Source organism: Halichoeres trimaculatus, unplaced genomic scaffold, assembly GCF_033239565.1.
Source record: "Halichoeres trimaculatus isolate MK-OKI-2021-1 unplaced genomic scaffold, fHalTri1.1 fHalTri1_scaffold_7, whole genome shotgun sequence".
Lineage (NCBI taxonomy): Eukaryota > Metazoa > Chordata > Actinopteri > Labriformes > Labridae > Halichoeres > Halichoeres trimaculatus.
The window spans coordinates 38318651-38332822 of record NW_027437185.1 but is presented as its reverse complement, the minus strand read 5'-3'; the positions used below and the strand labels follow the sequence as shown (position 1 = coordinate 38332822).

The 14172-nt window shown below is 36.8% G+C and overlaps 1 protein-coding gene across 5 annotated transcripts in view; it reads left to right on the top strand.

Moving 5' to 3' along the window:
• ldb2a (LIM domain binding 2a) overlaps positions 1 to 14172 on the top strand; it is a 149292-nt gene that overhangs the window by 93568 nt on the left and 41552 nt on the right. The window lies entirely within an intron of this gene.

Sequence of the window (14172 nt, the reverse complement as noted above, 5' to 3'; positions counted from 1 at the left end):
CACGGTGATGGAGCAGGCGCTGCGTTTAGCTGGTTAAAGATCAGATCCTGTCACGCTCTCAGGCTCATTTCGTCCACGTTATGAAGTCACACCTGATATTCAAAACGGTTAAGACGTATTTTTCTCCAACACCAACATTCCTCACTCCTCGTGTTCAAACAGACGGTTAATGTTGTTTTTCTGGAGCAGGGATTGGGAATTGGCCAGTCTTTGGATTTTTTTAACGATAAATAAAGTGATTATTGAATGAAACTGACAGATCATGGCTGGTTTGGGCCTGATGTAGGGAAATGTCAGCGTCGTATTTACCCTCTCCACTTATCGGTGTTTTGGCTGAAACCCACCGGCGTTTCTCACGGTGGAGCCCGACTCCTGAGCCCTGGGGTGCTCCAAAGGCGGTGCTGGGGGGACCTGAACGAGGTCTTTGAAGAGCGTGGTGCAGTTTGCAGCAGAAACAGCCGAGGAAACACAAATTGCACAGGTGAGATAATCCAAACCTGACACCGAGGTCTTGGTAAAGCACTAAAGCTGAGCTCATCTGCTGCTGTCTTTGGGGATCCAATCCCCCCGTGAGCCCCGCTGAAGATCTGCTCCTCCACTGTCTGATCCAGATGGCTAGCTGACGCTCAGCGCTCTGACGCTGACGGTCTAAATGAATCTGGGGGCAGATACCTTGTCAGCGCGGAGCAGGCGAGCTGAAGGGATTCCTTGTTCCCTGTACCATGAACCCTCGGCTCCAGAGCCGGACCGGATTGTTCTGACATTAAACAGCTCGACGCCCTCTTGTTTTCAGGGCTCGACAGTATGCACTCACTCTTCTGTGTGTGTGAGAGTGTGTGTGTGTGAGAGTGTGTGTAAGGTCTGAAATTAACTTCTTGGCTGACCTGCCACAGACTGAGAGAGACTGAGCAGAGAAATATCAGAGAAAAGAAAATCTCCTTTTTAAGCAACAAATCCTTTTTTTTTACTTCAACCTTCGATTTTTGATTTTAAAAATAAATGAAATATGAGATTTAATTTCTCACATTTCACTACAGTTTGTTTTAATTCAAGGATTTCTTGAAGTCTCTTTTTTTCTTAATCCTGTACAATTAATGAAATTTAAACTGACATTTCAATGTAACAGAGTGCAATTTTCAGTCTGCAATTTATTAAAATACAATTTTAAAAAAGTTTCATGTACACAAACCTTCAGTCTATTTCATTTCATCACAGCATGTAGGCCTAGCCTTCATACTATAAAATCATTTTATTAATTGTTGTAGTAATTAATTATGGAAGCGTATTGCATTCACTTCAAGAAAAAAAAACAACTCAGGTTTTTCAGAGTCATTTATTCTTCGGTTTGTTTTTTGTGGAAATTAATTTTGTTTTTCTGATTAATATTTTTTTATTGGTTTGTTTTTTGTTATAATTATTTCTGTTTTTATAAGTAATTTTTTTCCTGAAGTATCAAGATACTTAGAAATCCCGCGAGAACCTCAACCTGCTTTTTTTCGTGGTAAATTTTTCTAACGAAAAACAGGAAAAAAGTCATCTGAAAACAAAAATAATTAAAATAAAAAACAAACCAATAAAAGAATATTAATCAGAAAAACAAAATTAATTACCACAAAAAATTACTCATAAAAACAGAAAAAAATATAACAAAAAACAAACCGATATAATAATTTTAACAACCAAAAAAAACAATAAAAAAAATTAATAAAATAAAACAAAATTTATTACCACAAAAAAATTACTTACAAAAACAGAAATAATTATAACAAAAAACAAAACAATAAAAAAATATTAACCAAAAAAAACAAAATTAATTTCCACAAAACACAAACCGAAGAATAAATTACTCTGAAAAACCTGAGTTGTTTTTTTTTCTTCAAGTGAATGCAATACACTTCCATAATTAATAAAATAATAAATACATAATAATTAAATAATGCAAAAAATACCCCCCCCCCCCCCCCCATAAAAAATAAATAAATAAAATTGTATGCTAAATCCCAATCGCAAAATTGGTATAAAAAAAAAAAAAAAAAAAAAAAAAAAAAAAAATTGCAATTCGATTATTTCCCAAAATCATTCAGCCCTAGTTCAGAGGAATACCTGAGTCAATAACAGTGAAGTAAATGTTAAAATCATCCCAACACATACGACAGAAACAGTTCATCCCCCACTTCTCTTAAATAATGAACAAAATGCTTCTTAAATGGTTTATTCTTGTTGTTAAATTTTCCTTTGACCTCATATTTTATTTCAGATGACACAAATTTTTCCTAAAGTTGGAAATTTTTTTATCAGAGAGATTCTCATTCACGTGCTCTTGTCATAGTGTTTGATTTTATGGTAGAAAGACTCGGTGAGTTTGTGAAACTGAGAAATGTCAATCTGCAAATTCAAAGTGTCTCATAAAAAATCAGATTACACGCAAAAAAAGTTTTTATGAATCTGATTTTATTAGTCTACTACACTGTAAAAAAAATGACATCTAACATGATTTTTTAACATACTTTTTTGGTCAATTTTACATTTATAGAGAATGAAAGACAGAAAAAAGAGGTAAACAGAGTTCAGTTAAGTCACAGGGGGACAGTGGCCTTCCTCTTTTGGACAAAGTTCGTCCATCTTTCCCACGGCTTAGCAAAAGATGCTGCTGTAAGTCTCAAAAAAAGTCATTTTTTCATTGTCTGTGTCCATCCATTGGTTTAGATTTGGGAGCTAACGTTTAAAACTGTCTCTCTGTTGGACATATTGTAGAGGCTGGGAGCAGGATCTTACAGAGATAAAAGTCTTTTAGCAAAACTAGATTTTCACTTTTCAAACCAAAATACAGGAATTTTACATCGTAAGGTGATCACAAACTTTAACCTAAATGTCTGAGTTTTCAGACTCTTCCCAAAGACGTGGGAGTGATTAGCGTCAACATGTCTACATGTCTCCAGCAGTGTTGATGTGATCGGGATTGTCGGCTTTTAAAGTGTGGTGTTATAAAAATCCAAACTTTCTCCACCACTTTCCTCCCCTGGTGTTTCCAGATTACGTTTATTTTTTCCCAGTTTCATTTAATACAATCTGTGTTGTTCCCTTTCTGTGTCTGAAACTCCGGTAAAGCATTGAAATAATTGTCATGCTATCCTCTCTGTATGCTTTAACTAAAGTATCAATGACTAAATTTCCCTCCTCACTTAGGGATGGTCTTAACTTTTTTTCATAATGGTCTTTAAGTTGTTTTGGAGATTCTTTTTCTAGAAACTTCACTTCTATTGAATTAATTTTAAACCAACTGAGACAAAAACAGAGCGAAAACGCTGATATCTACGATACACTGACTCACTCAGTTCAACTAAACCAGATTATCAAGTTTAGAAATGAAATATTTTAGATCAACTTTAAGATGATTTTCATAACTAATAACTTTTTATCATCAGCACAGCTAAATAACTTCCAGTAAGGTGGTTTCACCATTTGGTAGTTTAATGAGACTGATTCTTTAATTGGTTAAAATGGAAGAAACGTGAAATAAAATATTATTATACCAACAGAAAAGCAAATTACACGTTTAGTCAAACATATACACTGCAAAAAACTGAAATCTTATCAAGTGTTTTTGTCTGATTTTGAGCAGAAAATGTCTTTTTAGACTCAATCTGAGCCACGTTCACCTGAGCAGTCCAGAAAAATGTCTGATTTCAAGTTATTTAAAAACAAAATGAGGTCTGAATTTGGTCTGAATGAAACAAATTCAGACTTCATTTTTGTGTTTTAACAACTTGAAATCAGACATTTTCTGGACTGCTCAGGTGAATGTGGCTCAGATTGAGTCTTAAAAGACAATTTTTTGCTCAGATTAGACAAAAACACTTAATTAAATTTCAGTTTTTTGCAGTGTAACATGTTGTTTGAACAAGTTTAAAGCAGATTTTTTTTTTATACCAACAGTTATTTGTTGCTGTCTGTGATGAAAAGAAAAGCGTAAATTCATCAAAAATGGCGTCCTCTCCTTTTTATTTGAACATACCAACCTTTATTTTTTAAATTCTGCACATTTTCCTCAAGACTTTTTAAAAAAACTCAGGTTTTTAATCTAAAATTGATTTTTTCATCATTTTCTCCTGGAAAAGTTTGGAGCAGTGTCGGCGGACAGGACCTATATTCAGCGCACAAAGTCAAATCCTGCCCCTCTTTAGATCTGACAGGTGTTTACCTCAGTCACACTGTGTGTGTGAGTGTTTGTGTGTGTGTGTGTGTGTTAGTGTATAGTTACACGCGTGACTGCACACATGCAGGTTCATGCCGATGGGGGTTCACGGGGTCACACCACATTTTCTGTGCGTTTAGCGGGGAGATGATTTGGTATTCAGGCGGCGGTTTGTGGGTGGCGAGGGTCGGACGTGTGTGTGGACGGAGGGAGGAGGTGCTGAGTGTGTGTTCTTTGTGATATCTGCTCAGTAAATGAGTATGAAAACTCCACAATAACACACAGAGAGAGAGAGAGAGAGAGAGAGAGGAGTCTTTTTATGTTGCTTTGTTTGTTTTTCAGTAAACACGCTTTCCCAAAAGGAGGAGGAGGAAAAACATTATGAGTGTCCGATATTAACAGGACAAAACAGAAACAGAACGGCCCAGGCCGGTCAACAAAAAGCTAAATTTGATGCTCGCAGCGCTGCTCTTTTCATCTTCCCCTAAATTGGATGAGAAGAATTAATTCATTAGAAAAAAAATTTCCAATAACGGAGCGTGTTCTCCCCGAGCTCCCAGCAGCAGCCGCAGCATCAGCAGCAGCCGCAGCAGCAGCAGCAGCAGCGAGCCTGCAGCTCTGGAGGCCCGAATCTCAATCAGCTCTGCCTCGCCTCGCTTTCCTTACCCCCCCACCTCCTCCTCCCCCACCTCCTCCCCCTCCACTCTGCACCCCCCCCCCACCCTCCTCCTCCTCGCTCCTTCCCCCCTCGTCTCTACTCCACCGCTCTCTCTCATCCCCCCTCTTCTTCTCCTCAACCTCAACCCCCCTCCACCACCAACCCTGCACCCTCACACACACACACACACACACACACACACACACACACACACACACACACACACACACACACACACACACACACACACACACACACACACGCACACACACATGCACATCCTTCATCCCTAGAGAAATCATCCCCAGCTCCCAGCCGCTCTCCTGCTCTCTCTGCCTGTTTCTATCTCTTTCTCCGCTCCTCTCTTCCTCTCCCTCCGTCTCTCCCTCCGTCTCTCCCTCCGTCTCTCCCTCCGTCTCTCCCTCCATCCAAATTTCTCATTCACATTTGGTTTATTATTGGCACAGTCGGCTTGAATAACGCTGCTTTAGTTTTAGATTTCTCTCAGTTTTAGTCGTCGTCTCTGACTGAAATAACCGATTCCTCGTCACTGAGTTAATTGTTGACGCTGTAACGTAACGAACAGAAACATCAGAGGAAATTCAGATATTAACAAACTGAAGCATCAAAAATAAACCAACATGCTGCAAAATCCAGAGAATAAGCTTCACTTTTTAACCCTGTCATAAGAAGTGATCTGGATCCTGAGGTTTGACACCGTTTTACGATGTTTCACCCTGAAGATGCTGCAGAAATCAAACCATCAGGTCATCGTTTAAATCGTGTTTGTTACTGAATCCTGAGGCATCATTTACATTTTCCTCTGATTTCTCCTGATTTGATAATTATCATTAAGAAGACAGTGGGATTTAATTCAGAATACATTCATCCCAGAGAGCAGTAAACAATGTAAACAACTGTGGACAAACAAACAGCTTAAAGTTCAGTATTGCACATTATATTTAGCGAACTGTTTAAAATACTAAAATACTAAATTAAAGAAAATGAAAAACAAGTTTCTTTGATACTTAAGTACTAATGAATAAATAATTTTAATTGGTTGATGACTGATCATGTTGCCTTGGCGTTACATTTTATGTATGTATTTAATTTGGAAAACTGCTTCTTTTTAACTGTCATATTTTATTGTACATTGAACTTTTTCTCTCCTTTCTTCATTTATTACTTTAGCCTCCTGTGGACAATTGTTGTAAATTAGCATCTGTGCTAAATCACTCAAAACAAAACATCTGGTTTGTCCAATGTAATTGTTAAGTTTGCATCAAATAAACAATAATAAAATAAAATAAAAATACAGAAACACTCCATGCTAAAATGCCAACTGGTAACTTTAAAAACTGCGTACTGGAGACCAACATGATGGGTGTAAAATAGCACAGTAAGTAAACACAGTAAGGATTATGATTAATCTGAAATTAACTTCAGTTTAAGACAAATGATTTAATAATGTACTGCACTACAAGAGCTGACAGAGAGCTACACGTCTGCATAGAAACCACACATTGCTGAATGCAGTGATCTGATCTGTGCTGTTTACCACAGAGGTGCTGATTTAGGGGCTGTTTACACTGTGATAAACTGAAATCTTAGCAGTTTTTGTAAAGTTTTAAGTAAAAACTGTCTCCCTAAACTCAATATGAGCCACAACAATCAAAAAATGTCTGATTTGAAGTTATTTAAAAGATAAAAACGAGCTCTGAATTGTTGTAACAAGTAAAAAAAAAAAGTAACAAGAAAAATTTGCTCAGAACTGGAATAATGTCTTTATACAATAAGCTTTTTTCTTGTTCCATTGGCAGATTATTTTTTCAGACCTTAATATAGCTTTTTTTTTTCTAATTTTGGGGGAAAACATTTTTTTTTTCCAATAAAGTGAAATATGAGACAACAGAAATGTCTATCCTGATACAATATCAGATGACCTGTACGGTTTTTCTTTCTGACCCACATCCTAACCCCCGAGGAAACAACAAAAAAAAAAAGGGAAAGAAAGAGAAGGAAAGAAAAAGAAAAGAAGGACAAAATAAAAATAAAACACAGCAAAAAGTAAATAAAAAATAAGAAATCCAAGAGGATAAAATTAAAATAAATAAAAAGAATTAAAGCTGCAAGCAGCAATGTGCAAGCCCCGGCCCGGCGCCAATCGTAGCATGTCCTAGCTCTCACATGAGGAGCAAAATGTGGATGCAGATTTTAGCCCCTGGGTGGCGCTCTGGAGCATTATGTTAGCACAGCCAGTGATGTAAATGCACTGAGGCTGTGACGCTGAACCTCTGTTTGCATTTTGGTCCTGATCCAACAATATACAAGACAGCTACTAAGGTTTTCATGACGTAGCAAAAATCCATTTGTAGATTTTCATTGTCAATGTGTGTCGGGTACTAAAATCATTTAAATATCATTTTTGTCTTTAAATAAGTTTAAATAAGACATTTTTCTGGACAGGTCAGGTGAAGGTGGCTCATACTGAGTCTAAAAAGACATTTTCTACTGAAAATAAGACTTGATAAGATTTCAGTTTTTTCCAGTTTCCGACAACAGTTTTAGGAAGAAACGCTAAAGTATTGTTGCGTTTCTGCCTCGTTTCCATGGAAACAACGTTTTAGCCGCCCTAATACGGAAACTTTTGAAAACGACCTCCAGAGAAGAAACGCTACCACCACTGTTGCTGTGTAAACAGGAAGCCGGTTGTCTTCGGAGGAACCGGGGTTGCAACTTGAGTTGCCGTTCATAAGCTGGGCAACAACAGAAGCAATGGAGGACGACTGTGTGCAGCTCAATCTGCTGAATCTGCTGACTGTCTTTAACAAAATGAGTATCTCCTGCTATAGTTATATCGCCTACTACAGGCCTGTCATGCATACTACAGCATTTTCAGTCTATCAACATTTCAGAATTGTTGAGTAAAGCATTATTAACGCCAAACTAAGCCCAACAACTGGTCTTAAAATATGAAGCAGTGTGGAAATGTGCAGAAAGAGAAGAAAGCACACACACACCGAGCAAAAAGGTGTTTTTTACAGCAGGAATAAACAAGTTTATAACCTGTTTACAACTTTAACTCTAACTCAGCGGTTTAGGAGATTTTAAGATTCTGAGTTTGTCCAATCAGAAGCTCAGCTCAGCTGATTGACAGTCGTTACTGCTGTTCGTTCAGACTCCAATTAGCACAATGAAGGTGTGAAGTTGCTGTTATTGCTGATAGTAAAAATTAAATATGTTAAATTAAAAATAGAAACAGTTTTCCTGCTCAAAATCCTCCTGAGGTGAAGTTGGAAGCATCCAGGTGCTTCATTACCTCCATGTCTGCAGATTTTTCTTTCATGAACATAAACTCAAGTTGTAATAAATCAAACCCAGATTTTTAGCTTCAAAGTTTTTTTTTATCTGTTAAATAATGTGTCCTTAAAAAGCTTAAAAAAGACTTCATTTCCCATAAATCACTGCAGTTTCTGTGTGGTTTGGACAGAGAAAAGCCCAGAGGTGGAGAGCTGAGCTCAGTCAGTCTGATCCTCTCCGTCGTCTCCGTCGTCACGTCTGGCCCGCAGACTAACGAGTGGGTGGAGTTAACACGCCGCTGAGCGCGGGTGGTGCTTCCCAGGTGTCGGTGAACAATGTGTGCAGGTTCACAGGGCAGCAAGGTGATGACAAGGTGACGCAGGGTGCCAATTTGACCAAAAGCCCCCAACCTCCCAGCTGGCCCCCTTATCCCAGCACCTCCATTCACTACCCAGCAGGCTTTGCTGTCCCCGACCAGTGGGAGCGAGCTCCGAGGGCACGGCCCTTGTTACCGGCGCCCAGCTGGGGGGGCTGTGCATGCTGGGAGGTGAGCAGGAAGCGAGAGGAGAGTTCTTGACACGGTGATCTCAGTGAGAGTGGGTTTGATTCCCTGAGTGGGTTTTTTTGTTAAGAAATTGACTCGTTGACTCGTCAACACGGTTCTTTTTTTAGCCTCTGTCAGAGCGAGGAGCAGGGTTTCTTTAAACCTCAGCGCTGTGTGTTAAACTCCTCTTTAAGCGTCTTTCTGCGTCTGTGAAGAACATGAAGCTGATTGGATAGTTTTCCCTAACATGACGGGAAACAAACGAGCTGAGAGGTTTTAGTTCAGTTTAACGTGATGTGACGTGATCCTGCTGGTGAACACGCAGCGATGGGATCAAAGATAGCCGTGATCAACCAGAGCAACAAGCTGCTGACGCCTCTTTAAAGCTGAGGATCAGGACGACGTGCGCTGATTCTGTATGATTCAGGTTTACGTTTATGAGCTTTGACTCCTTTCCTGATCAACTGATTCAGACAGTTTGACGCTGCTTCTTCCTCGATGCTTTTCCTCCTTAAAGGATCTGAGTTTAGTGTTTTTTTTAAATCAAATGTCTTTAGCAGAGGACAGCAACACTTCCTTATACTAAAGGGTCTTTCTTCTGTCGTCTTTTTCTACAGTTTTAAAGGAGGAATCAGCAGTTTTTTCTGATTAAAACAAAACAAAATCATTCACTATCGAACAGTTAGCTTGTTACAGCTGTAGCTTGTTTGTCCTCTCTTTTCCAGGTGTAAACATGTCATCAAATCTAGAAAAAAATTTACTTTGATTGTGTGTGTGTGTGTGTGTGTGTGTGTGTATGAATTTCTCATGAAGAAAAAAAAACAGATCTAGCAGGTTTTTTAAAGTAAGTAAAAAAAAAACAAATTTGAAATCAAAACTTTTCTAACTATAAGAACCAGCCAGTGTTTACCTTTATAAGCAGCACGTACCTAAATATGATAACTTTCTACTCTCATGCTTAAACACAGAGGCCATTTGGGAAAGACAAATATTTTGTTTCATTGGATAAAATCTGAAAAATCAGAGATCACAGGTTTTATTCTTACAAACTTTTTCCTTCTTCTTTTTTTAGGACAAAAATGTATTATTGGGTCTCAGGAGGAAATAACATTTTTGGACAGTTAGTCATAAATATCATGTATCTATTTGAAAATTAAACATTTTTTACCTACAAAGAAAATAAAACTGTTGTAAAAGAGTCTTGTAACAGATATTGCAATCTCACCACTAACACTGTGATAAGTGTGTGTGTAGATGTCTGAATTTTGATGAAAAGGGTGAAACTGGAAAGATAATAAAAATAATAATAATTATTATTATTATTATTTTATTATTATTATTATGATTATCATTATTATTATTATTATTACTACTACTACTTTTATTATTATTATTAATATTATTATTGTAATTATTATAATGACAAAAGAAAAATATATATCAAATAATATTAATAATAATAATATTTAAAAATAATCATAAAAAATGAAAAAAAAAAAGTAAAAATAAAAATAAGGAAAAGTTAATGATAATAATAATAATGATGATGATAAAAGAAAAATTATGAATATAAAAGTAATATGAATAATACTATTTAAAAATAATAACAAATTAAATAAAAAAATGTAAAAATAAAAAAATGTAAAAATAAAATAATAATAATAATTATTATTATAATTATAATTATAATAATAATTATTATTATTATTATAATTATAATAATAATTATAATAATAATGATGATGATAAAAGAAAAAATTATATCTAAAAAATAATAAGAGTTATACTATTTAAAAATAGTATTAATTTTTTTTTTTTTTTTAAAGTAAAAATCCAGTTTAAAAAATGTAAAAATGAAAAAATAAATAACAAAAAATATTAATAACAATAATAATAAATAAATAATAATAATAATGATACATTTATTTATAAAATACTTTTCTGAGCACTCAAAGGCAATGGATGAAAAATGACATATAAAACAACACACATTATCAAAACATGAATGAAAAGAATCAGAACAGGAAAATTTAAGTGTATTCAAAGACAGTCGTACGTTCAAAGTGTTTTTTAAAAGGTAGGTTTTGGTGAATGTTTTGAAAGTGGGGAGGTGTGGACAGTTATGGATGTATGAATGAATATGAACACAGTAATGAGTTAAAACGCTCACACTGGGTCCACACTTGAGCTAATTGCATTTAATCTGGGGTCATATCAGACTGGACCTAATGATTATATCTGATGATTAGTTAATTGCTGTATTAATAAATATTGAAACTTTCAGTATCTTAAAGGACAATTTCAAAGAAAATCAAACAAATGTCCAGATATTTATATTAGATTATAAAATCAGATATTTTGGGGTTTATTTTTCAGCTGATGATGTATTGCAGGTCTGACCGGCTCCTCCTGAAGCCTCCATAAAGAAATCCTCCCAGTTAATTCTTTAACCTTTAATATTTCAGCTCTGATCCATAGCCTAACACTAACTGACGCCTGCGTTCAGTAACAGTATATTAAAGTGTGTCAGCAGCTTGTTGCCGTAATCGATCATATTTGCTCAACTTTGCTGCCATTAATATTCAGCAGCTGCGATGTTGAGCGCTCATAATCATGGATTTAACGACCTCCAGCTCCTCTCTTGTTAATTGATTGTCATGTTTGGGGTACAGTATCGAGCAGCGTCTCCGCAGCAGCAGCAGGAGCAGCAGCAGGACGCTGTTATTCTTCCTCACTCCTTGCAGCCGGAGATCCCCTGATCTCGGCCCCGTTGTGTGGAAGATTTATGACCCGGCTCTTAAATCAATGGGGACTCTCTGCGAAGGGGCTGTGCCGTTTAATGGAGCACTTTTTAATTCACGGGGGACTTTCCTCTTTCTTTTTCAGGAGGGAGCACTATTTAGCTAAAACCAAATTGGTTGCAGCTATGGTGGAAAATATTAGACTTTCAGCAGCTCTCTCCTAAAATAGAGAAATAAATTGCTCTGCGTGATTGAATCCACACTGGAATGTGTGGGAAAGCGGAGCCTCGCTGGTTTTTGTTGGTGAAATATGTCCGCTGTATGCTCACAAAGACAGATCCCTGCCTCCTGGGATTACAAGTGATTCTTAATCTGGGTCTGTTCTGACGGGTTTCTGATTTATTAATCAATTACAAAGAGGATAAAGTTTGTGGAGAGACATAAGAGCAACAGAGAGGGGTGACACAGGCTCAGGGTGAAAAACTGAAATCTCCAGGAACAGTGTCAAAAATGACTTCTCCTCGTGTACACGCCAAAGTTTTCTGAGGTTTAATAGTTTTCAGCCGCCCAGAGGGCACCGAGCTCATCCACACACATAATGACCATGATGCATTCACTTTCAAAAACAGAGAAAAAAACTCCACTACAGTTGTTTTATTCCTCACTTTTCAATTGCACTTTAAGTGAAAGTGGATTAATTAAAACCTTTCTCTTCTTGCAGTGGAGTCCAACGTGTGCAGAGCGCCTGAGGGCTGCAGGGATGATAGTTCGGGAGTCAAACTTTAATATTATGCATGCAAAGGTTTGCAATACACGGAAAATGTTTCTTGTTTTTAATCTTACCGTGTTCATTTTTTAATTAATATGCAGGAAAACAAGAAAAACAGCCCTGTATTCAACCTTCTGAAAATGATACGACATGTTTTAAATTGTTCCGAACCTTAACAGCAAAGAAGAAAAACAAAGAGCAGAAGAAGAGAAACTAAGGTGTTAAAACTTGCGCCTGTGTGATGAACTCTGAGGTCAGCTGCAGGAAAAACTGCTTCAGGAATTTAAGTGAATAAAAAATAAATAAATCAACATTTATTCTCCATTAGACACTGAGGATTATTCCAAAACATTGCTTTAGTCTAATCCACACTTATCTAGCTCAGACAAGCCCATTATCCTGCTGACAGATCCCTGATGTGTTTTCACTTAACAAAAAAAAAAAACTGTATCTGCTCGAAACTGTGTCAGTCATTAAATACTCACTTTTAAAATACCCAGCTGGAAGAAAACGACTTATTTAAACCTCCAAGTTCCTCACTGAGGAGTTAGGCATAAAGATCGAACAATTAGAAACGTAAAGCGCTGAATTAATGAGACGAGAAATAGTTTGAGATGAGGTCATCATGTTAAAAACATGATTTAGATAAACCTTGTCTACACGTAGCCATAGTAACGAATACCCCCCCCATATGCAGATCCAGGGATCGAGACATTTCAAACCCATAGGTGTCAGTGTTTCCAGAATGAGCCCTGTCATTCAGCTGTGATGTTTGTAAAATAAAAACTCCCTTAACCCGGCGTCTACGTGAAACCATGAAACCGTAATTTTCCAAAATCTTCACAAATATAAGAGGTTTCCCAGATACCGACTTTGTGTGGAAGTGGCCTCAGTTTGTGTAGTTTTCTCACCTTTTTCTAAAAGTAGCAAATAAAATACTGGTGATAACTCAGAAAGATGCTCATGTTGTATATTAATCTACTTGTAACTGCCACACCAAATAAAAAATCAGTGTCGTACGTGAATTATATAATGTAGAAAAGAAAATATTTTATTTGTCCCTGAGGGGAAATTAGGGAGGAGTCACAGCAGCAATCAAGAAAACAAAAGTAAAAAAAGTGTATAGAAATATCTGGTGTTAGCTCTGTTAGCCATGTCTGTGAATAGCATGATGCTAGCTCGTCCATCTTATCGATATCGGAGATAGATCTTACGTTCCCAATAACGATGGATGGAAGGACAGGTCCATGTCGTCACTTCTTAGCTCACACCTGAGAACCAGCACGTCGTCCTCACCTCCTTCTCCTCACTTTGTGGGGAAACATCTGGCGTAGCACCAGTTAGCATTGACATGCTAAAGGCTGGTAACAGCTGATTTCACATGTAAACAATGCAGCCATGGTTACATGTAGGATCTCCAGACAAACACAGGAGAAAAGTAGTAAAAATATCACTGAAGTCAAAACCAGTTTGGTGTCCAACAAATGAATCACATATAGTAATGACCCACTCCAAATGCAAAAATAACGAAAAAGAGATCAAAAAGTTACAATATTGAGCACTAATGTAAAAATAATAATGCAATACACCCTTCAAATGTAATAAACTTTATTTCTTATGTGAATTTTTGACTATTGTAATTGGAATGTCACTTTTAACTTTCAAATATCCTAAAAAATAAATAACATTACCCGGGTCGGAGTTATTCTGAGCGCTCCAAACCGAGACAACTGGACTCTTTGTGCTGTTTCCTTTGTGTTTACTTTATCATCCAGCAAAATTACCACCTTTATTTCATTTATTGTATGATTAATTGATTTATTGATGATTGACCCAGGGCCTAATGTTGCAGTAAAGCTGTTAAAAAGTTGTTGTCCTCTCCTGTTTGTTAGGTTTGGTAAAAGACAAACAAAGACATTGCAGGGAAAAGTCTTTATTTCAATCTGAGTTGGTTGAATGATAAAA